The sequence below is a fragment of the Carassius carassius genome, chromosome 31, assembly GCF_963082965.1.
Source record: "Carassius carassius chromosome 31, fCarCar2.1, whole genome shotgun sequence".
In the NCBI taxonomy this organism is placed as follows: domain Eukaryota; kingdom Metazoa; phylum Chordata; class Actinopteri; order Cypriniformes; family Cyprinidae; genus Carassius; species Carassius carassius.
Genome location: NC_081785.1, coordinates 10960846 through 10983048, shown reverse-complemented (window position 1 = coordinate 10983048; position 22203 = coordinate 10960846). Strand labels below are relative to the sequence as shown.

Below are 22203 nucleotides of genomic sequence, written 5' to 3'. Positions count from 1 at the left end.
GGGAAGGATGATGATGAAAAGCTTTTCTTTCTTGTCCATACATATTTTTGTCTAAGTAGCCACAGTATATGTTGTATAGCGTACAATCACATGGTCAGTAATGTAAAATAACGTAAATCCATTTAGGGTGATATAAGACCTCATGACTATGTGAATATGAATTATTTTGTGAAAACAAGCCCTTCCAGTACATTATGACCGCTAATACTGTATTCAGCTATTATCCATGGCAATTTACCAATGCTACTTTCACGTCTTCAATATGATAAAGTACTTAGTGCAGTAAAAAAGGCATTTAAACCCTAAATAAATGGCTCAGGAATTCTAAGCTAAAAAATTAAAACAGTGATCAGAAGAACAAGAACTGATCTGACATACAAAAAGGTTAAAATAGAGGAAAATGTAACTTGCAGCTAAAAATGATATAGTCCATAGAAAAAGTTACTTATTGCAGATAAAATAATACATACCATTCAAAAGTTTTGCAGTCATTGTTTAAGGTTTTTTGAAAAAAAAAGTTTCTTATGCTCACCAAGATGGCATTTATATGATAAAAAAGGCAATATTGTGAAAAAAAATTAATTACTGTTTTCTAATATATTAATAAATGTAATTTATTATCTTTGATGGCAATGCTGAATTTTCAACATAATTGCTCTAGTCTTCAGAGTCACATGATCCTTCAGAAATCATTCTAATATGCTGATTTTCTGCTCAAGAAACATTTCCAATTATTGACAATGTCAAAAGTAATTGTGCTGCTTAATATTTTTGTGGAAACTAGGTTGTTTGATGAATAGACAGTTCAAGAGAAGAGCATTTATTTAAAAAGGAAAGATCGGCAAACTTATGAATGCCTTTAATGTTGCTTTTGAACAATTTATTGGGTCTTTGCTGAATAAAAGTATTAATTTCTTTCAAATAATATACATTTTTTTTTAATTTTGAAATATTGCTGGGAATTGCTGCTAGACAGACAGGACTATTACTATTTTGTATTTGTTTTATGGGATGATTGAAGCAATTCTACAACTAAAATAAAATAATCCATTACATATTTAACATGCCCTAAAGAAGAATGTTGAGAAACGTCCCAAAAATGTCAATTACCTCCATTAAATATGCAGCACCTCTGGTAAGGCAGCATCAACAGCAGGAGTTCAAACAACCATCAATAGTTTTGATCCTCCATCTGCTCACATACATACACATACTGTTCTCTCTGAACACCGTCCACTCACTCAGATACTCTTAATAATGAGCAATTGGCAGAGCACACTCACCAGACCCTCAGCTAATGCACCTGCTACCCCTGACTGTGTCAGAAAGAAAGAGCAACGGGCACCAGATGTGAAGGCTGCATCCACCCCAAGCCACAGCGTCACTTTAGACTGACCTAATTTCAGTGTTTAACTGTAATTGCTGGTAGGAAAGAAATTGATCACATCCAAAGAAAGATGAGTCATCAATGATTACTATTATTTGCTGTCTGAGAGAATGGATGTGTCTTAAAGCCCAACATCTGAACTGATCTGAATTTTCCCGCACTATTTATTGATTGGAAATGAAATAAACCCCACTGAAAAAAATGTGAATCAAACATTGTTTAGTGATGTTCAGTTGCCAAGCAACAACTCCTACAGTACATGTATCAGCACCATCATAATAACAGTGGCATGTATTATAATTATCAGATTTAAAATTTGGAGTTACCCATAATATTCTCTCAATATTTTCTCACCCTAATCTCATTCCAAACCAGTATGCTTTTATTATTTTATGCTAATATTTTTTGCAACTGTTTTGTAAACAGAGAAAATAATCAGTGAATAATGATAGTTTCAGTCTGGGCCACTTAAAGCTACAGCATCATAAGGTGTGAAAAGATTTGAAATAAAACACATTAACTGTACACTTTTATCAGAGTATACAGTAGATAAAACTTGTACACGTAAATTCACCTAGAGAACATTTGACATAAAAATTAATACAGTAAGTACATAAAAAATGGGATTAACTTTTTTCACACCAAAGTTAACACCAAAATGTTGTCATTATTTATTCACCATCATGTCAATTCAAACCTGTAATACTGTTGTGTGGAACACAATAAAAAATTTTTTTCATAAAATGAAAATCAAAGGGGTTCAGCATAGCTTTGGACAACACTGACTTTCATTGTATGGACAAAAATATTCTTCAAAATATCTTCTTTTGTGCTGCACAGAAGAAAGAAAGATGATGATGGGTAAATAATGACTAAATTGAACTACTATCCCTTTAATAGAATGTCATTCTATTTAATAGAAAGTTATTCACAGTTAACTGCATATAAATGAATGTGGATTTGTTCATAGCTCTTGCAGGTTTGTGTTTGTACTCAGGGGAGTTTTTTTATTTTATTTTTTTGAGAACTCTCAACCATCACTAATTGCACACTCCTCTGAGCCTTTCTGCAGCTTTTAAACAAGCAAACATCACAAGCAAAGTTTCCAGAAAAGAGGCCAGAGGCAGAAGATGGGGGATGTGTGTGTTCTCCTCACAAATCTCAATTTATCAGCCTTGTGAGCCACGATGTCGGTCCTCTGCCTAGGTTCAGCATTCATCTGGACGAGGACTTTCAGGTTTTATTGGGATTCAGCAGGGCGTCAATAAAGAGCTTTAAAGTGCTCTCTCACCTAATAACAGACTCTATGTTAAACAAGGGTAGAACATCCATCTCTCTCAGTCCTTAGTAACCTAGCAACCAACGCCAACACAGTTTGCATCTCCGACCAATGCGTGAAGCTCATGGAAGTCCTTAAGTCATTTGTAGGAGAGGGGAACTGTGTCTCAATACCTCAGGCGAAGAATGAGATGTGTAACCTGAAAGCATGTTTGTGTAAGTGCTTACCTTTCACATGAATGGGTTAAGATGCAAACAGAACAGACCAACACAAAAAAGCTTTGAAATGACCGTTTCTGATGTAGTTGCCATGGTGATATTCAGAGATTAGGTGTTCCTGAGTGTGTTAGCATCTCCCATTGCATATGCTAATTTAAAATGATAACACACAAACACTAAATGCTAATCTCTCAAAAGAAGCCTCACAAAGCTGACCTGAATCCTGCATGTTAAATAAAAGATCTCTTCATCTTCTCGGATCACTGTTTGTGCCAAAGATCTTCATGCCTGAGGGAGCTGGACCTGAGCCAGAGGTTAAACTGAACCTGTGTTAGGCTACCATTACAAGAAACATTAAAGTGAAGTTCAGCTAACAGCCAGCGGCAACTGGATTTGCACAGCACTGTACTGCTCCATCAAACAATTCAGAAGAGATCCACAACACGGCATGCAGAGGAGCAGCTGGAGAAGCTTCAGGGAGGGGTTTGCCAGGACAGGAGGTGGTTTTATCTGGCACTGTGCAAGAAAGATAAGCTCAGTGTATATTGTACATTTAAGGAATATACTGTATATACAGTATAGTAGTGGGGGGGGGGGGGTGTTAAAGCTGTTTGGCTCAAACTGTTTGGCTTGGAATCAAAAATGTAAGCCAATCAGAAACACCAGTCCAGAGCTGTCACACTCTGGACTGTTCAGCCAATCTCAAACTCTTGTTATCTACTTGGACCAAAGAGTCTGGGTTTGGCTGGTTAGCACTGTGCAGTTTGCAGCACTGTGCAAAATTCAGACTTGAATATTTGACTGTTTGTCATGACTTGATTTGTAATTTGAATTAAATAGACTGGAAGTCAGTTTATGGAAGTAAAAAAATCTCATTTATGTTGAACTGGTGAACTCTGACCTGTGAATTCATATCACATGAAGCCGTGTGAGGCATGACCTAACAGTTTAATTAAAAGAACATACATTTAAAACTACAGTGCTGTAGGAAAGTGGAGTAAATAGTGTGTTTATACATTTTGGATTCATCATTATTTTTTATGCGTGGAATGTAAGTTTTTAAAAAGATGATGCAGAGCGTGACGTCAAATCATGACCATTACAGTGTCTGAAGAAATTTCACATGCTCAAAGTCTAGTGTGACTGTGGTTTTAAGCACCTGTCTATTCCTATTAAGCACTGCAAATAACATAATAGTTAGTCTTCCTAGACTGCACATTTTGCATTAAACATAAAATGTTATTTCTATTTTCAAATCAGCATGTTTAATTTAAAATGTTTATCTGTAATTTTATAATTAAATTATTTCATGCTTCATTGGATTGTAGTTCTTTAAATCAAGGCCGCTGAAAAAGTGGGCGGGCACTGTTGGACTCTTTTGGCCACACCCCACAGGAAGTTGAATTGGAATGACAAGATGAATTTACTGAACGATAAATCAAAAAAGTTACACAAGTAATGCATTCTGGGAAATGTAGTGTTCTTCCATGAACTGCAAATCATTTGAATTCATATAAATTAAATTGCATTTTTGCAAGTGAATTGCACATGTGTAAAATTTATCTTCTGCTCACACACTTGCTACTATAGTGGCTATAGGGCAGAATTCATATTGCGTACTTCTGGGAGGCCTGTCCAAGCTGTGCAAGTGCCATTCAGATTCATGGGAATGCTAACGAATATCTTTCACCTGATATTATAGACCTCTTGGTTTAGACAAACACCCTTTGAATACTTTAGTAAATCGAGCCCACATGATACTGTAGAGTAGTGTATAGCACTGATGAGAGCCGTTCAAACCCAGCGCATCCACAGCTCTTTGATATGGGTGACTCCTGCTGTCTGTACAGATGTTCAACAGGCTGATATCAGTGAGCCCTGTGGATACAAAGCTACTCAAGTGCAGTGACCCATACATTCCCCTAGTTGACCTTAATCCACCACCTACATAAACACACATGTGTAAGCAAGTAAAGATCAAATACCAATATGCTTTCTAATACACCCAGGTGCATGAAGAAATACTTGCATATTAAATCAGGCTGCATAGAAATGGCCGGTATATGAAACATATAACCAGTATTTATAAATACTGCTTAAACCTAGGTTAGCATATCCAGACTTTCAGACTGACGGCAGAAGGTCTGTGAACCAAGGCTGCTTTGAATGGCCAAGGACTGCCCCAAAAAGCCATATGATTGACAGGTAAATGTAAACCAACCAATCATATTTTGTTTTGTGCCGCATCATATTTAGGAGCTTGGAAATGTCCCCACATTAAACAGACAGGTGTGTAAAACTCTTGGTTGTATTTTAAAGAGTCTATGCCGAAAACTTTACATGTTTCACATACTTCCAGCAATTAGTTGATTCTAGTGCTCATCGTCAGCTGTCTTCTTCCATGAGGGGGTTTGGCATCACAACATAATTTCCAGACAGAATGTTAAACAATGCGACACACACGTCTCCCGGAAATCCTGTAGAATTCAACCAGATAAGGACTTCGAAACTCCTAGATAATTTCTATTTTGTGTGGCATATGCATCAGACATTAAACCAACAGTCTGTAGGCATGACGTCTGAGGCTGAGATTTCACATTTGGTAACAAACGAAGCTGTGAGGTATGGAAGTACAGTTCAATGACATGTACTGGCTGCTTCACACTGCCACAACAAACTTCTTAAACCTCTTTTATTTTTTTTGAAGAAGAAGAAGAATTATTGCACAGTTTTTGCCATAAAATGACATTTTATATGAATCCTTTAAAATTTTACAGATGAATCATGCTCTCTCCAAATATAATGCCGGAAAACTTTCAGATCTACCCCGTGCTATGATATTAGCTACAAACCTGTCAAGTGTAAAAGCGTCCATTAGCCTGGGCCCTGCAGTGGTTCTGGTAGAACAGGCAGCATCTGTGTGTGCTCAGACATATCCAAGAGGCTGTGGAGAGATTAGCAGTATTTGCTCTGATATGATTAGTGCTAACAGCCATGTAGCTGCATACAAGGCTAGCATCTGTTCCTTACAATGGCAATCAATTCGGCATCAGCTGGATTCATTAAAAAGGGTTTCTTCATCGTTTACTCTGGCCCGAGAATCAAAAGCTTTTCTGGTAACCTAATTCGACTATGACTCTGTTAGAAAGTCTTGACTTTCTGCAGACCAAATCGCTCAGCATCAAAATAGGGGAAAGTGATGTAAGAGGAGGGTGAAGTCAGTTTGATATTAAATATGAAGTGTCCGTTTCTATGGGAAACAGCCATAATCCCTTGATGTGGTTTGATAAGATGATTTAAAGCCTTTAACTGTGGGAGTGAACCAGGATATATCTTTTTCAAAGACCATTTGGTGTAGTTTGAGCCAGGTGAATGACATTCATTTTCCATTTGAAAGGGTAAAAAACTGTGAAAAACATTTCAATCTACTTTAAAGAGAGAGTAAAACTAGAGAGCAGCACAGGATTACAGGCACCCAAGTGCCCCAAATGATGAGATGTTTCCATCACAGTTTAAAATAAATTAGTGAATCACTGGCAAAATCATATAGACTCGTTTCATCTTTTGGCTAATAGTTATAGGTAGAGGTACATTACAATTTTGGATGGTTCCAATAAGACAATAATTATTTATATATGTTACACATGTTACATATGTATATATATTGTGACGAGTCAGCTGCCTCCTCCCTGATTGTCACCGGCATCCCGTCCTAAATCGCCGCCCTTCACCAGGCTCCCGACTGGAGTGGGTGTGTGAGAGGAGGGGCGCTGGACGAGTCAGGGCTGGCGGCGTGTGATGGGGCACACCTGAAGGAAATGGAGCCTCATCACCGCCGCTGTTTAAAAGCCCAATGCGCCTCTCCTCGGGGGACCGGTCTCTTCCCCGTGCATGCACACTGGTGTCCTCGTGGGTCCAGGAAGTGAGCGTTGAGGGACTCCCGCGCCACTAGAGACGTGAGCTGCCGGACCCGCGATCCGGATGGGAACCGCACCCGTTTACACGGCCGACGGGCCAGGATGTTTTATTTGATTTCTGTTAATAAAAGCCTCTCCGAGGCCTGACGCCACGCCAACTGTGTCTGTCTTGTGTTCCTCCCGTCACAGTGGTGGAGAATGCGGGCAAGGCGGAGCCTAGACAGCGCAGTTGGGAAGCATCTGGTGACGTCACTCCCTCTCGCTTCCAAACGTTCGTGAGAACCCGGACTGGGACGGAGGAAAACCGGGGACAGCCTCCCAGCCACAAAAGGGGTAAGTGACTTCTCTGTTATTGTCATTTTACCCTGTGGTTGGTTGAGGCCGTCACTAAAACCCGGTTTCTCTGTCCCTGTTCCGGTGCGCTGCGAGAGGGAGGACTGCCCAGAGAGGAATCCCCGCCCACTCCGACCGTTTGGAGCCTGGTTGAGGATGGTAGCACTCCCGTGTGGGCGGCGTCCTGATGATGGGGATGTCGCTTGGGAGGGGGAATGTGACGAGTCAGCTGCCTCCTCCCTGATTGTCACTGGCATCCCGGTCCATTACCTGGACCCTTCCTCCATGAACACTGCCCGACCCACACGAACCCCGCAGCACGACGAGGACACCAGATTCCCTGTTTATTTTGGACACTCTTCCCCTTTGGCCACTTTTATCCCGTTTTATTTGATTTCTGTTAATAAAAGCCTCTCTGAGGCCTGACGCCACACCCACTGTGTCTGTCTTGTGCTCCTCCTGTCACAATATACACATATAGTTTATTTAGAAAAAATATGGAATGTTAATTTTGAAAAATATTAGCTGTAACATGCAAATAATTATTGTCTTATTGAAACCATCCAAGATATATAATAACGAAATAAATAAAATACTTTCAACCAATAAATGACTGATATTAATATGTAATAAAATTATATTAACATAAATAAAAAAATGGATGAAAATATATCATTATATTATTTATTAAAGACTACATTTAACAGTTTTATTAAATTATTAGTGTTTTAAAGATGATGGCAAAGGTTATTGAAATGAAAATACAGGAAAAATTAGTTTGTAATGTAAGAAAACTGGCCAATAACCAGTAATGCACAAAATATCATTCAGCCCTAATGTAGCCTTAGTTCTCTTCTCACACACACACACACAGACAAAAATGGTTTCTTATTCTACATATTACAGTCTTGACTGGTGGATAATATAATCAATTTACTTAATATAAGAAATAATACTAAATATAATATCACACATTTATTGAGAAAACAGCATTGTTTCAGCTGGTTCTTCCTGCACCGACTGACACAGCACATTTTCACAGTGGCTTTCTTACAATCTCAATTAAGACTCCAAGGAGGTTCCTCACTGCACCAAAGTCGTCATAGCTCAAACAGATCCTCAGGGAGCTCATGCCACCCTCCCGGTGGCCACATGTTATGGGAGGTAATTCAGAGTGAATAAATTATCTTCATGCTTCAGCACTGTGCTAGATTTCATTAAAGACTGACACATCTTTGTCCAATTATAAGGAACAAACAAGACAGGAGCTTTATAAACTCACCACATAGCTGTCTTCTGCCTTTTATAAGTTATATAAATTAACACAGTTCAAATTTTGCACAAGGTATTTCAGAGCAAAACATTTTTATCTTAATAATATATATTAACATAAATATATTTTAAATCAAGCTACTGACATTCTATTCAAAACAAATACAACATTCTTTATAATTTGGAGATAGAGATGCAATGAAAAAAATGAAAAAATAAATGGCCAATATTAAAAGTCTATATTTTGTCTAAATAATTACACATAAAGCTTTAATAGTAACACAAAGACTTAATATAAGAAATTGTATATATGAAGAGTTTAGATGCAAAAGCCACTAAGTGCTGTCATCAAATTTTCTGAATTTTTTTTTATCAGGCTCCTGTGTTTAGGTTCAGTAATTTTACTTTAATGGCAATGTATAGGTCCTTTCCTATGCTATTAAAGTGAAATAATCGAACATAAATATAGGATCCTGATAAAAATGCTAATTTTAGATGAGCACTCTAGGCACTTAGAGTCTTTTGCATCTTAACTCTTCATATATAAATAAAATATAAAAATAAAAACAAATCAATACAAATTTAAATCAACAGTTGGCTAAGAGAGAATTTTGGCATCACAACTACAATTATAGCAACAATTGGTATTTATTTTGAGATTTGTAAAGCTTGCATTTAACAGTGTAATTAAAATAATTTGTGTTTTTTAAAGATCAACTTTTGTTAGATGATGGCAAATTACATGGGAAAATTTGAAAAGAACTGATAAGATTAAATTCAGTTATAGTAACAACATATTTTACACCCCTAATTAGGCTCGTTTTAGATTCATAGTTCAGTGATTTCCAATTTGTTCAGTTCCAAAATGTCCTGTGCCAACCAAACAACCAATACAACTGTAGACACAAGTGGAGTACTAAGACAGAGATATTAAACTTTAGTCAAGAAATGTCATTATGTACACAGCAGTGAGAAAACTGAGTGCTGTTAGAGGAATTATTTGGCAAGCCCATAAGCAGGTTATTTTAGTAGGTTAGTAAGTTGATCTCAAATATTTAAGCCTTCTTTTAACTGTCATTGTGTAACTAGTGTTCTGTCGGATCTGAAAATGTAGCCAAGCACACAGCGAATCAGTCACTCTCATTTTTGACAGAGAAGGAGATTAGAGGGAAGGTGGGATGACACAAATGAGTGGTTTTTGAATCACAAAGGCTCCATGCTGAATTACAGATTGAATTGCAGGTGAAAAAACATTTAAATAAAACGTTTCATCTTAATGGAAGAACATCCTTAAGTTGTGACAGGTTTGTCTCCAGCAGAGCTGAAAGCGGTGAGATATTTTCCCCCATATTGGAAGGGACATGGAGCAGAAGTGTGTCAGATTATGTCAAAATCCTACTGTGCCTTCTACCAGAATTTTTCCAACAAACTTTTCCCTAGAGTCACACAACCATCCAGTAGACACAGAACAGCCCACAGCCAGGTCACACACACACATCACCAAATCAGCATCTGAAAAGAGGCGAAAATAAGGTCATCGGAAATTGTTTTATTTATACACAAGAATCCTATGACACTGTCAAACACTAGCTGAACTTTTTTTGAAGTGTTTCTGAAAGATCAGGCTGATTTAATGGTATAATCAGCACTGTTGAAAATGACACATGCAATAAACTAAAGAGCTATTCACTCTATCAGGCTTTTCCGAGGATCTAATACAATCTATTTGGCCCTTGCAAGGTCAACAGAAAGCTGTCATCCACAGAGCCCTAGAGCCCTGATAAATGTCTCGATTTATCAGTCTTCAGCGTAACTGTGTGGGTGTGTATGTGCTCTCTGGAAGGCTGCAAGCTGCTGCTTCTCTGCATCCCTTAGTCTCATAAACATGGCCATGTGGCTCTCACTGTGCTGCTGCCGCCCCACTCGGCTAACCACTCAGCCTCTTATTTCCCAGCATGCATCTGGCAGACGTCACAAACTATCTCAGTGAGGGGGGCTCGGAGAGAGATGCCAGAATGCGAGCCAACTTGCTTGTCCTCCTGAATTTCAGAGATACATTTACTGTATATATTTATGTTGCTAAACTCTAGCACACAAAGTAAGTAATATTGACTGAAAGGTGTGTGATGATGATTATTTGAAATCTAAATCTTTTGTAAAATTATAAATGTCCTTTTTTATCAACTTAATTAATCCTTGATGAATAAAAGTACTAATTTCTTTCAGAGGAAAAGGTACTGATTTGAAATACCTTTAAAATAAAATGCAAATTTATAGTGCAAACAAAGTATAACTTCTGCCTGACAGTATTAACATGCAGGTCTTACACACAAATTCATTCATTCATACGCAGTTAGTGAATGAGACCCAGTGAGAGTGGATCTATCGTAGTTGTTGATGTTTTCAAAAAACAAATCAGAACAGAATCAAATTTGAGGTGCCCTGAGACAAATGACATGATAGAATAAAAACATTAATTAATCTTGAGAGTAGTACTCACAGAGAGCAAAATATCCAAAATATCCCTTCATGCGAGGGAAAGTCGATATTTAAATATAAAAATATTTGTCAGTTTGACTAATTAAAAAAAAAAGAAAGACATGGTTAAGTTGGGCTCCTGCAGCTTTTATTGAAGTGAAGTGAAGTGACATTCGGCCAAGTATGGTGACCCATACTCAGAATTTGTGCTCTGCATTTAACCCATCCAAAGTGCACACACACAGAGCAGTGAACACACACACACACTGTGAACACACACCCGGAGCAGTGGGCAGCCATTTTTTATGCTGCGGCGCCCGGGGAGCAGTTGGGGGTTCGGTGCCTTGCTCAAGGGCACCTCAGTCGTGGTATTGAGGGTGGTGAGAGAACTGTACATGCACTCCCCCCACCCACAATTCCTGCCGGCCCGGGACTCGAACCCACAACCCTTCGATTGGGAGTCCGATTCTCTAACCACCAGGCCACGACTTCCCCCAAAAGTGAAGTGACATTCAGCCAAGTATGGTGACCCATACTCAGAATTTGTGCTCTACATTTAACCCATCCGAAATGCACACACACAGAGCAGTGAACACACACACACACACTGTGAGCACACACCCGGAGCAGTGGGCAGCCATTTATGCTGCGGCGCCCGGGGAGCAGTTGGGGGTTCGATGCCTTGCTCAAGGGCACCTAAGTCGTGGTATTGAGGGTGGAAAGAGAACTGTACATGCACTCCCCCCACCCACAATTCCTGCCGGCCCGGGACTCGAACTCACAACCTTTCGATTGGGAGTCCAACTCTCTAACCATTAAGCCACGACTTCCCTCAGCTTGCTTGTCTGCACAACAACTGTGGGACAATTTTCTTTCTTACTCTAAAGCATGTCAAATAACTCTTTTCTTGCAACCTGAGTTTACACTGACAGAAGATAAATTGTTTTTCACATAACAGCAGCCGGACACTGAGTGTGACAAAGAACATTTCCAGGAAAAACTATGAGAGGGAGATGCCATTTATTTTAATCTTACTCTTGAGGTGTCAAACAGGGATCGTTCTTGTCTGAACACTTCCGTATACTAGAGGAAGTGTATATTACTGTGGTCTAAAATGTAGCTCATTGTCCAAAAATGCTAGGGTCAGATTACCAGTATAATGCCAAGACCATTACATCCACATCGACTGCTTTTACAGCACTTTCAAGAATACGGTATTTTACTCCAGTTACAGTATGTCTCACTAGCCTTATGTAATCAGCCAGTGTTTGTGTTAAAAACTATTTGGAGTCCTTTGGGGGAGTGGGGCACTTGTGTCTACTGTAAATGGATTTTCAAACATCAATCATGTGTTGTCTGGAACATATGTTAGTACCTGCACCACTGCCAGTAAATCTATTATATCCATCAGTATACCCAAATACTATGCGTTACCAATGAACTCCAGATCATAATAAAGTGGGTCTTTAGTGTATTGTAATTACAACAATCTAAGTGTAGCATTCTAAGCCAACGGGCTAACGAAGAGATAATCCAACTCGTTAAGCTCATTTCTCATTAAACATCTAAACGTCTCTAAATCCTTAAAGATGTATTTCCTATTGAAACAAAAAGTTGGGATGGAAATTTGAAGGAGAGATGTTTTCAGAATTAAATTTAAAAACTAAAATAAAAATGTTGACATGCCTGTTCTTCAGGGGGCCATTCAAATTTCAATTTAATAGTAATATTTTTCAACTAGAAAAGCAAAGCTTGTCAAAATAAACCTTGAATGTTGCTTTCATGTGCCTTGTTTGAAAGTTTTGAGGGGAAAATGCAACAAAATACATAAAAAGATAGACCAAACAACAGAACAACAGAAAGAACAATAGCTAGTTAGTTAGCAAATTTACTAAGTCAAATTCACTCATCAGGATATCTGATCTGCATTCCCGAAAGGGAAATACGTTACATTTCAAATGTTTATACTGCTATGACAAGTATACACTAGTACATGGATGACCTCAAAGCTAGACTAAAAATGGAATAAAAGGCTCTTTTGCACTTGCATTATTGTGATGACTGAAAGTGAATGTTTATCTGAGGCTAAAAGCAGTCATGTATGTGCTCTATTTAAACGTACAATCACAACAGCATAAAACTGCCTTGTGAGAGAGAAAAACTCATGTAAAATAATAAGAGCTCTAACACAGATTCATTTGTGAGTCAAAAAAGCCCTCCAAATGCATCAGAATATTTATCACAGCATGTTAAGTTCACTGATTTTCAGACAGTCAGAGTGCTTCTGGCACTCGCAAACGAAATGTACAGCAATTAAGCTCCCAAATACATAAAGATACTGAAGTCCTGCTTATGACAAGTCCAAATCTTTGATAATTTAACAAAAGAACATCCTCCAAACTGCAGTGAATGCCCTCGTCAATGCCCTATCATCCTTTACCCTCTGGGTGCAGTCTGGTGGATTCGCAGTGTGGCAGTGAGAGGCTAAAGAGAGCACAGGGATAAGAGTTAGCATATCACAGCAGTCCTCGGTGCGGGCAGCAAAGAGTGTCTGTAAATAAAACAGTAGAGTCTAGAGCCAGACCAGTCCAGTTTCGTGTCACTTTACTCACTTTTAAACATACATGTGACCAGCTCCATCATTTTGAATCATTTTTGCCCATAAACTAATTTCCAGTTTTAGGCACTGAAGTTTGTTTTGTAATGGCAGTCCCTGTATATTATGTTTTTGTTGTCAAGATATAATCATTTAAATGATGGCTGTCATAAAGATGTTTTAATTGTTTGACTTTATTTTATTTGACAGCATTATATTTATTCAAACATATACTGTTCAAAAGTTTGGGGTCAGTAAAATTTCTTTCATGTTTTTATAAAGAAGTATGGTTTTTTTTCAGCAAGACTGCATTTGGTTAATCAAAAAATTAAGTAAAAATTTTAATATTTTGACACATTACAATTGAAAACTGTTTTCTATTTGAATATGTTTTACAATGTAATTTATTTTCTGTGATGGCAAATCTGAATTTATAGTAGCCATTACTCCAGTCTTCAGTGTCACATGATCCTTCAGAAATCATTCTAATATGCTGATTTGGTGCTGATTTCAATATTATCAACATTGAAAACACTTACGTTGCTTAATATTTTTGAGGAAACCATGATAAAAATCATAGAAATTATGTAACAATGTAAAAGTCTTCACTGTTACTTTAAATCAACATAATGCATCTTTTCTGTTTAAAAACAAATCAAACTGACCCCAAACCTCTGAACTTTTTAAATTCATAATATTTTACTTTTCAGTCCATATATGTAACAATATAATTCATAATTTTAGCAATATGCTCTCAGAAGTTTAAAAGCTAAAAGCTTTAAAAAAAAAAAAAATGAAAAAAAAAAAAAAGAATATATATATATATATATATATATATACACAGTACAGACCAAAAGTTTGGACACACCTTCTCATTCAAAGAATTTTCTTTATTTTCATGACTATGAAAATTGTAGATTCACACTGAAGGCATCAAAACTATGAATTATCACATGTGGAATTATATATGGAATTATATACATAACAAAAAAGTGTGAAACAACTGAAAATATGTCATATTCTAGGTTCTACAAAGTAGCCACCTTTTGCTTTGATTACTGCTTTGCACACTCTTGGCATTGTCTTGATGAGCTTCAAGAGGTAGTAGCCTGAAATGGTCTTCCAAAAGTCTTGAAGGAGTTCCCCGAGAGATGCTTAGCACTTGTTGGCCCTTTTGCCTTCTGTCTGCGGTACTGCTCACCCCTAAACCATCTCGATTGGGTTCAGGTCCGGTGACTGTGGAGGCCAGGTCATCTGGCGCAGCACCCCATCACTGTCCTTCTTGGTCAAATAGCCCTTGATGCCTTCAGTGTGACTCTACAATTTTCATAGTCATGAAAATAAAGAAAACTCTTTGAATGAGAAGGTGTGTCCAAACTTTTGGTCTGTACTGTATATATATTATTCTGAAAGTGCACGTCACATATTAACTATTACTACATCTTGCTTTACATAACCTGCTTTCATTGTGATATTACATAATCAGAAACATCCTGCACATTCAAACAGTGAGCATTACCATTTATCTTCTATTTAATCTTTTCTTTCAAGCTGAAAAGAAATATGAGGTCACGTCACGGTGTTGTCAAGCTAATGCTAATGCTAGAGGGAGAATAAGAGATTTTCCTGCTTCATTAGTCACCCCATAAGACCAAGAGATTATACACAGAAAAACAAGCTCCTGTCTCCGTGCACACCCACCCACACACATCTCTCTCCTTGTCTGCTCCAATGTGCACAAGGATGTGAGACTTTCCCACCCACTCTTTCGCTCTGTCTCTCTGACACCTTCCCTCCTCTCTGTATGGAAGATATAGAGTTTGTCTTTTGCTCCCTCTCTTGTCTTACAGCACCTCTCAGATGCACATACAGCACATGCTGATACACACACATGCATCTAGAGAAACCCACTCTTCTGCCCCGCTCATGCACACACCCACACACACCAGTGTGTGGTAAGTCCTAAGAAGTCGCATCACCGCTCGGCATGTATGCAGAACCATGCGAGAATCACAGACTCCGCTGCCTGGCTACGTCTCCATGGCAACAAGAGCAGCACAGCCCCGTTGTAGCACTGTCAAATAACAGTAATGTAATCCTCGCTAGAAAGAGAGAGAGAGAAAGTAAGATTTAAAAAAAAAAAAAAAAGATGTGTTTTTCCATATCTATGAGAGGAGCAGAACTGATTAACCAGCCACACTCATTTCTGAAGGATTGTGAGACAGACCTGTCATAACCGGTCCCCTTTTCCATGCATACTCCTTCATGCCCTCTCTTTCTTTCTTTTTCTTGCTCTATTCACTCTTTAACTCACAGCACAGTTACAGTAGAGTGACGTCCTTGAGGAGGCAGATTCCATCAACTCTTAAACGGAGGTTCAAAAAGAGCTTTTTCAGACTACATTCTGTTCCCACAGCTCTCGAGTGCGTCAGAACTTCGACTCATCATCTGCTTTCGGTCAAAGTCTCTTCCTCCTCTCACCATTTCTGCAGAAGAGTTTGGGCGTATTTTTCTTTTAAACCATCAAAGCATCCTGCTGTTCTTCTGTTGTCTCAGAGCCTTGATTTTAAAGACATAGTTCAGCCAAAAATGAAAATTCTGTCATCATTTACTCATCATTTACTCATTATGTCACTCAAAAACTGACTTAAATATTTCTGTGGAGCATAAAAGAAAAGAAATGCTAAAGAGTGTATTTTCCACTATATGTTGCAATTAATCTAGGCATTCACCGATATAAAAATTCTGGTCAAAAACAATAAGCCGATAATTATTTTAACATTATGACTGATAACTGAAATTAGCTTTATTGTGGCTAATGTACAGTATGAATAATGGATTTTCATTTTGAGTTTTGCAAAAAATTACATTTGACAGTGTTATTAATTTATTCATGTTTTTAAAGATTGACTAACTAAGCATCCAATGATGGCAAAAGTAAACTAAAGGTAAAATGAGAATAAAAAAAATTATAAATCCAATATTGGCTGATAGTGATACAATTTAAAGAAAAAAAATCTAATATTGACATTTAAGACATTTTTACTTTGGTGTTCCACAGAAGAAAGTAAGTCACAAGTTTTTCAGACATGAATATGAGTAAACAAATGAATAAAATGAATTTTTTATTTGGGGGTGTAAACGATCCTTTTAACGTTGTTACAGTATGTCATGTTGTGGTCCAAATTTAAATATCATTGGGGTATAAACATGTTTGATAGAGTATACACAAACAAAACAACATTAAATTTTCAATAAAATGGGGTTAATCCCATGAGCTCATGATACATCAGTCACTTTTTAATTAGTCCTCAAGTCCAATTCCACCATGCATTGTTGCGATTGGATGGCATGTGCAACACCTTATTGATAATGCATACATTGTACAGACAAACAGATGAACGCAGAATATAAAAGCAATGTGCAAAGTTTAAGAAGAAGCTTAACCAATTAGTGCAATGCACTCATATTCCGGGCTCATTTGCTTTCCTGCATAAAGCACGCATCATCAATAAGGTGTGTACTAATTTCATCTTTTAATATCAATGTTTTAAAGGCACTTTAAGTGTTTTCACATCAAGCGTTTTAGATTGTAACACTGTTTTTAGTGATTTAAATATTGTAATATATTGTAATTTAATATATTGTAAAAGGTGCTTTACATGGATTGCTAATGACCAAAACTTGCATTTTGTTCACATATCTTTGTTTTATTCTTTTGAGAGATGATCCAAATACTTTGGATTGGAACAGTTAGAAAATTGACAGTCTTGTGCTGCAGTTCTATTGATGTTTTGCCTGCCAGGTCTTCGAATCAGTCACATGACTGAAAACTATCAATTAATAGTGATCTGCTCGAGGACACTGGATATAAACACTGAGTGAATGCATGTGTGCAAAAATGTCCAGTAAATCCGTTGTTCTTTTTTTAAACATACTGTAAAGCTCCCTAAATTTTGTTCATGTAGAAAACAAGAAAAACAGTGCCAAAGACAAATAAAATAATTCAGTTTTCCAAAAAATTGTGTGATGAAGACACTGACTTGTGCCACTTGTTTAAATTTGTGACAACTCTCACTGAGACAACTCTAAGTACCCTAGTCCTCATATCTATGTTTGAGTGACAGGACTACAGTGACCATATATATAACCTGTAACTTGTATCGTTTATATTAAAGTGTGAATGAAACTACGAGACTGCAATGTCAGCTCATTAGTAGAGACTTTAAGACCTGAAGTGAGTCAGAAAAGGTAAAGAGCTGTGAGAAAATATGATGCGTGTCAGATCCACGTCATGTTCAGCAGTGGCAGGCAAAAAACCTAATAACCCAGCTGCTGTGATGTCTGTTATTCAAAAGAACAAAAGTGGAAATCAATAACTTCTTTAGCTCTAACAATTTCATCTATACTTAATTTAGAATTTAGTGTTCGATAACTTTATACATTTCTGTATATTTAATTTTCTACTTGCTGAAGGACACAGGTAGCTAAATATGACATTTATTATAATGGGTTTATGTGAAGATTGTTTTAAGTTAACTTAAATTAGTTATTTTTTTAAAGTCTAATAAATGTTATAATTGATAACTCTCAATTATACTGTAATGTTGAATGGCTATAGTCAATGGTTAAATATTTGGTGGGGGGGAATCCATTTCCTAGAGACATCAGTAGTATTGATATCAGTGATACTCACCTTCAGTCTTAAAAAAAGATGTCATTAAACAAAATTAAAATATATACGGTCTTTATGTTGTTTCTACATTAATTTGAAGATTGAATGAAATTATTGCAATATAAAAGTATATTTAAATGTACTTATTTTATATATATGTATGTGTTTGGAGGGGTGGCAGTGTGTGTGGATGTGTGGGTGAGTGCGTGAGTGTGCGTGACACCTAAAGAGAGAGGAGAGGAGGGGGAATGCACTGCAGGAGCAAGTATTTAGACCTGCAGTGCTTCCTCTTTCATTCTCTCTCTGTCTCTCTGCTGATATATATGGTAGGGCAGTGACAGAAAGTGCAGTAAATCCACTGAAGGTAATAGCCAGAAGCACACACATACACAAACAAACTCACATTTACAATAAATGCACATTTTGAGTGAGGTTCATCTCTGGTTGTTAACATAGATCCACTTGATATGTATCAGTATTTGGAGAAACAGACTGTCTTATGAAATATCTCTCATATTTCATAAACACGCATACACACAAACAAAAAAATTAGCTTCACAGTGTTCATTCACCCACACACACACACATGGATGAAGTCTACCAACCAAGTATATATAAATAAACTCCTCACCCACGGCTCAGAGTATGTTTCACGACCCTGTGGAGGACGTCCCTCTTTCACAAGCAAAAGCTTCTTATATAAAGTCACCAAACCCACTCCCCAAATGGCCCAAAATATAAGTGTAAAAGCAGTACAATTTCACATTCAAAAAAGTACAAGTATACTATTTTCAGACCAAATGGGGTATGGGGAACAGAAACAGCAGCACTTCCTTTTGAAATAAAAGCCATTCACATCACAAATCCTGTTTCTGAACATCTACTGTCCCAAACAAGCTGCCCACCAACCCTCTAAGTCCTGAACCTGTTCATAACGAGGAAGTTTTCTGAGCGAGTGTGAGCGTTACGGAGTTCCTTCTGTCTGAACGTGAGATTAGATGTAGGGACCCCACATCTGCCTACCTGTCAGGTGATGAACGAGTCCGTTTGGCTGTGTCTAACTCGATCACAAACAGGCACACGGTCATGGGTGTGGAGAGCTCTCACTCTTTTCTGTTTGACTCACTGCAGCATGCTTTGCTCTTCTGTCACACACATAGTCTCGTCCTTTCCCCCTCAATCTGTCCGCTTTCATTCAGGCACTCCAAGCATGATTTAAAAAAATGTGAGCAAAGAAAAACAAAAAAAAAGGCACGGAGGATGCAATGTCCTCCACAGAGAAGTAGCAGTTGGCTGAGCGAAGGGCTCTCTACTGCAGCACAGCGCAGGAGACACACACGCACACACACACACACACACACACACACGCTCTGACTGATCTACTGAAACACAGCCACACTGAAAACCTGGAGAAAGAGTCTAGAAATACTGGACAGGATCTATGCTTCTCGTTTAATGTGATTTGCTTTCTCCCCTCCTATCTTTCTCTTTCTGTTAGACAGCAGTATAATTTATGCCCACTGAAGAGGAAAAACCTGTCTCACTCTTTTTTTCTTTTTTTTTTTGTCACTCAAATGTGACCGTCTCATCTGAGAGGAAACCACAAGAGACATTGCTTCCATCCTGGTCCAAACATGGGCAACTTCCTAAACTCGGGAGTCATGATAACATTTGGAAAGGGGCGTTTTGAGAAAGAAAGAGAGATAGAGAAAGAGAGAGTTGCAGCCTGTAGCTGTGCTACTGAACATGAAAGTCAAAAACAGCTGAACGGAGACAGATATTTAGACCGGATTTGGTGTCTGTCAGTTTACCGAATGTGTGGCCAGTCGCATGAAGATGACAAACACTGAAAAGCTGCATTTCTAAACATCTTTTAAACAAGTAAATGTAATGTTTTTTAAAAAGGAAACGCCATTGCATGAAATAAAGAAGAAATAATTAGCATTAAATTGCTAACGTTCAATTGCTATTCAGTTACTAACAAAAAAACTAATTTGTTAATCTGTACAAATTATTTGTACACTTATTACAATTATTTGAAATGCTACAAGTGAATTTAGGTATCAAAAGATTATAAAGAACAGATTGAAAAATAGATGAAATTTGTTATTATAGATTACTGATTATTATATTATTATTTAAAGATTAACGGACAAAGGCGAAGGTAATCTAGATGTAAAATGGAGGAAATAAGGATGAACAATAATCCAGTATGTATTAAAAATAAAAAAATAAAAATCTTTTTCAGCTGATAATGGTATTACAATGGTAAAAAGTAAAAGTTTGTGAGTTCATGTATAGTGAAAACGGGACATATCCCATACAAATATATTCTGAACTTTTTACTTAAAGTGTTATGATGACAATATAATTTTAATGCCAACCAATGTATATTAAGTAAAAGAAAATTCAAAATAGAAGCATTCTCACTAGTGGTCTCAGACTTTTTGACCCTACTGTACATGGACCACACATGGCTTTCAACATTGTGTAAGCCCCAATAATTCAAAACACACGTGCACACACACATACTCACACACTCAAGAGTTCCTTTCATGATTAAAAGTGAGTGATAATGAAAATTACTGACGACCTGCCAATCTAAACATACACTCAGGCCAAGAGAAGCAGTGTGTGCTCTTAACATGCAAATGTAGCAACACAGGCCATATTTACAATCTGAATATGCACTCAGAATTATTTTAAGTGTGTTGAGCATTTCAGAGATCAGAAGTACGACCTGTACCAGATCAGCTACTTGTCATCAGTGACTGAATATCTAAATACATTGATGATAACACTGTCAGCATTGCTCACTATCAAAAAGCGGATGTATTTATTTTTATTTAGAGTATGAACACTCACTAATAGTATGGAGTTGTTGGACTTGATCCTATTCGACAGTATTCTACTGTATCATGATTACGTGGATCATGTGACACACACCTCTACAGTCTTCTCTCCCATTGGGAGTAGCTGCATTGTGTCATTGTTCATTTTCATAAAGTTAAACTCTACTTAGCTCAATAGTTTAAAGGGATGACCATCCCAAAATGAAAATTTTGTCATTATTCACTTACCCCCATGTCGTTCCAAACCCGTAAAAGCTTTGTTCGTCTTTGGAACACAATTTATGAAATTTTGGATAAAAACCAGTAGGCCTGAGACTGTCCCATAGGATGCCAAAAAAATTTCAGTGTCCAGGTCCATGAAAAAATTAAAAGCATTGTTAGAATTATCCATCTGCCATCAGTGATTCAACTGTAACATTATGAAGTGACGAGAATACTTTTTGAACACGAAGAAAACAAAAATAACGACTTTATTTAACAATTCCTCCCCTCTGTGTCTCTCCAAATCAGCATAGCACCATTTTGGCAATTCTGAGCTGTACGCAGATGGCGTACGCTCTTCTGTATCAGACTCACCACAAGGATATGTTTTTTTTACGTGTATTTATGCTTTGGAAAGCAAACAATGCATCGGCGCAGCGCAGAGCGTTAGCCATCTGCATACAGCTCAGATTTGCCAAAATGGTGCTACGCTGATTTGGAGAGACACAGAGGAGAGGAATTGTTGAATAAAGTCGTTATTTTTGTTTTCTTTGTGTTCAAAAAGTATGCTCATGTTCATTTTGGGGTGGAGTAACCCTTTAAGTAAAACAGGAGTGCTGGTCAATAGACCCATGTTAGTAGAAGAGTTGTGACACAGGATCATTGGTAGAGATGCGTCATTAGAGAAGCATTATTAGAGGAGTGAAGATATTGTACTACTAACCTACTTTTCCTAGGATTTGCAACCTTAAAAACGTAATTGAAATAATTGTTCATTAATCAAAGGGAATTTGTGCACGCGACTGTCTGTCAGAGGGTGAGCATTAACAGCCCCGCCAACTCAATTCCCTGCTGAGTTAATGGCCCTACCAACTCTCTTCACAGTCTCTGAGAACAACCAAGCACTTCTGTGTGCCATTCAGAACTGAACTGGAACTGTTTTTTAAGTTACAATTCAATTCCTGAATTCGCATTGGCATAGCAAATGAGAACCA

General features: G+C 37.6%; 1 protein-coding gene across 3 annotated transcripts in view; it reads right to left on the bottom strand.

The window, feature by feature from the left end:
• Positions 1-22203, bottom strand: part of LOC132111537 (disks large-associated protein 2-like) — a 139975-nt gene that overhangs the window by 80933 nt on the left and 36839 nt on the right. For 2 of the 3 annotated variants that reach the window (XM_059518919.1, XM_059518920.1), the window contains exon 1: positions 19179-19477. The exons of the other annotated variant lie outside the window; for it this stretch is intronic. The gene's annotated coding sequence lies outside the window, so the exon portion shown is untranslated. Of the gene's footprint in view, positions 1-19178; positions 19478-22203 lie in introns of those variants that run through there. 3 annotated transcript variants of the gene reach the window in all.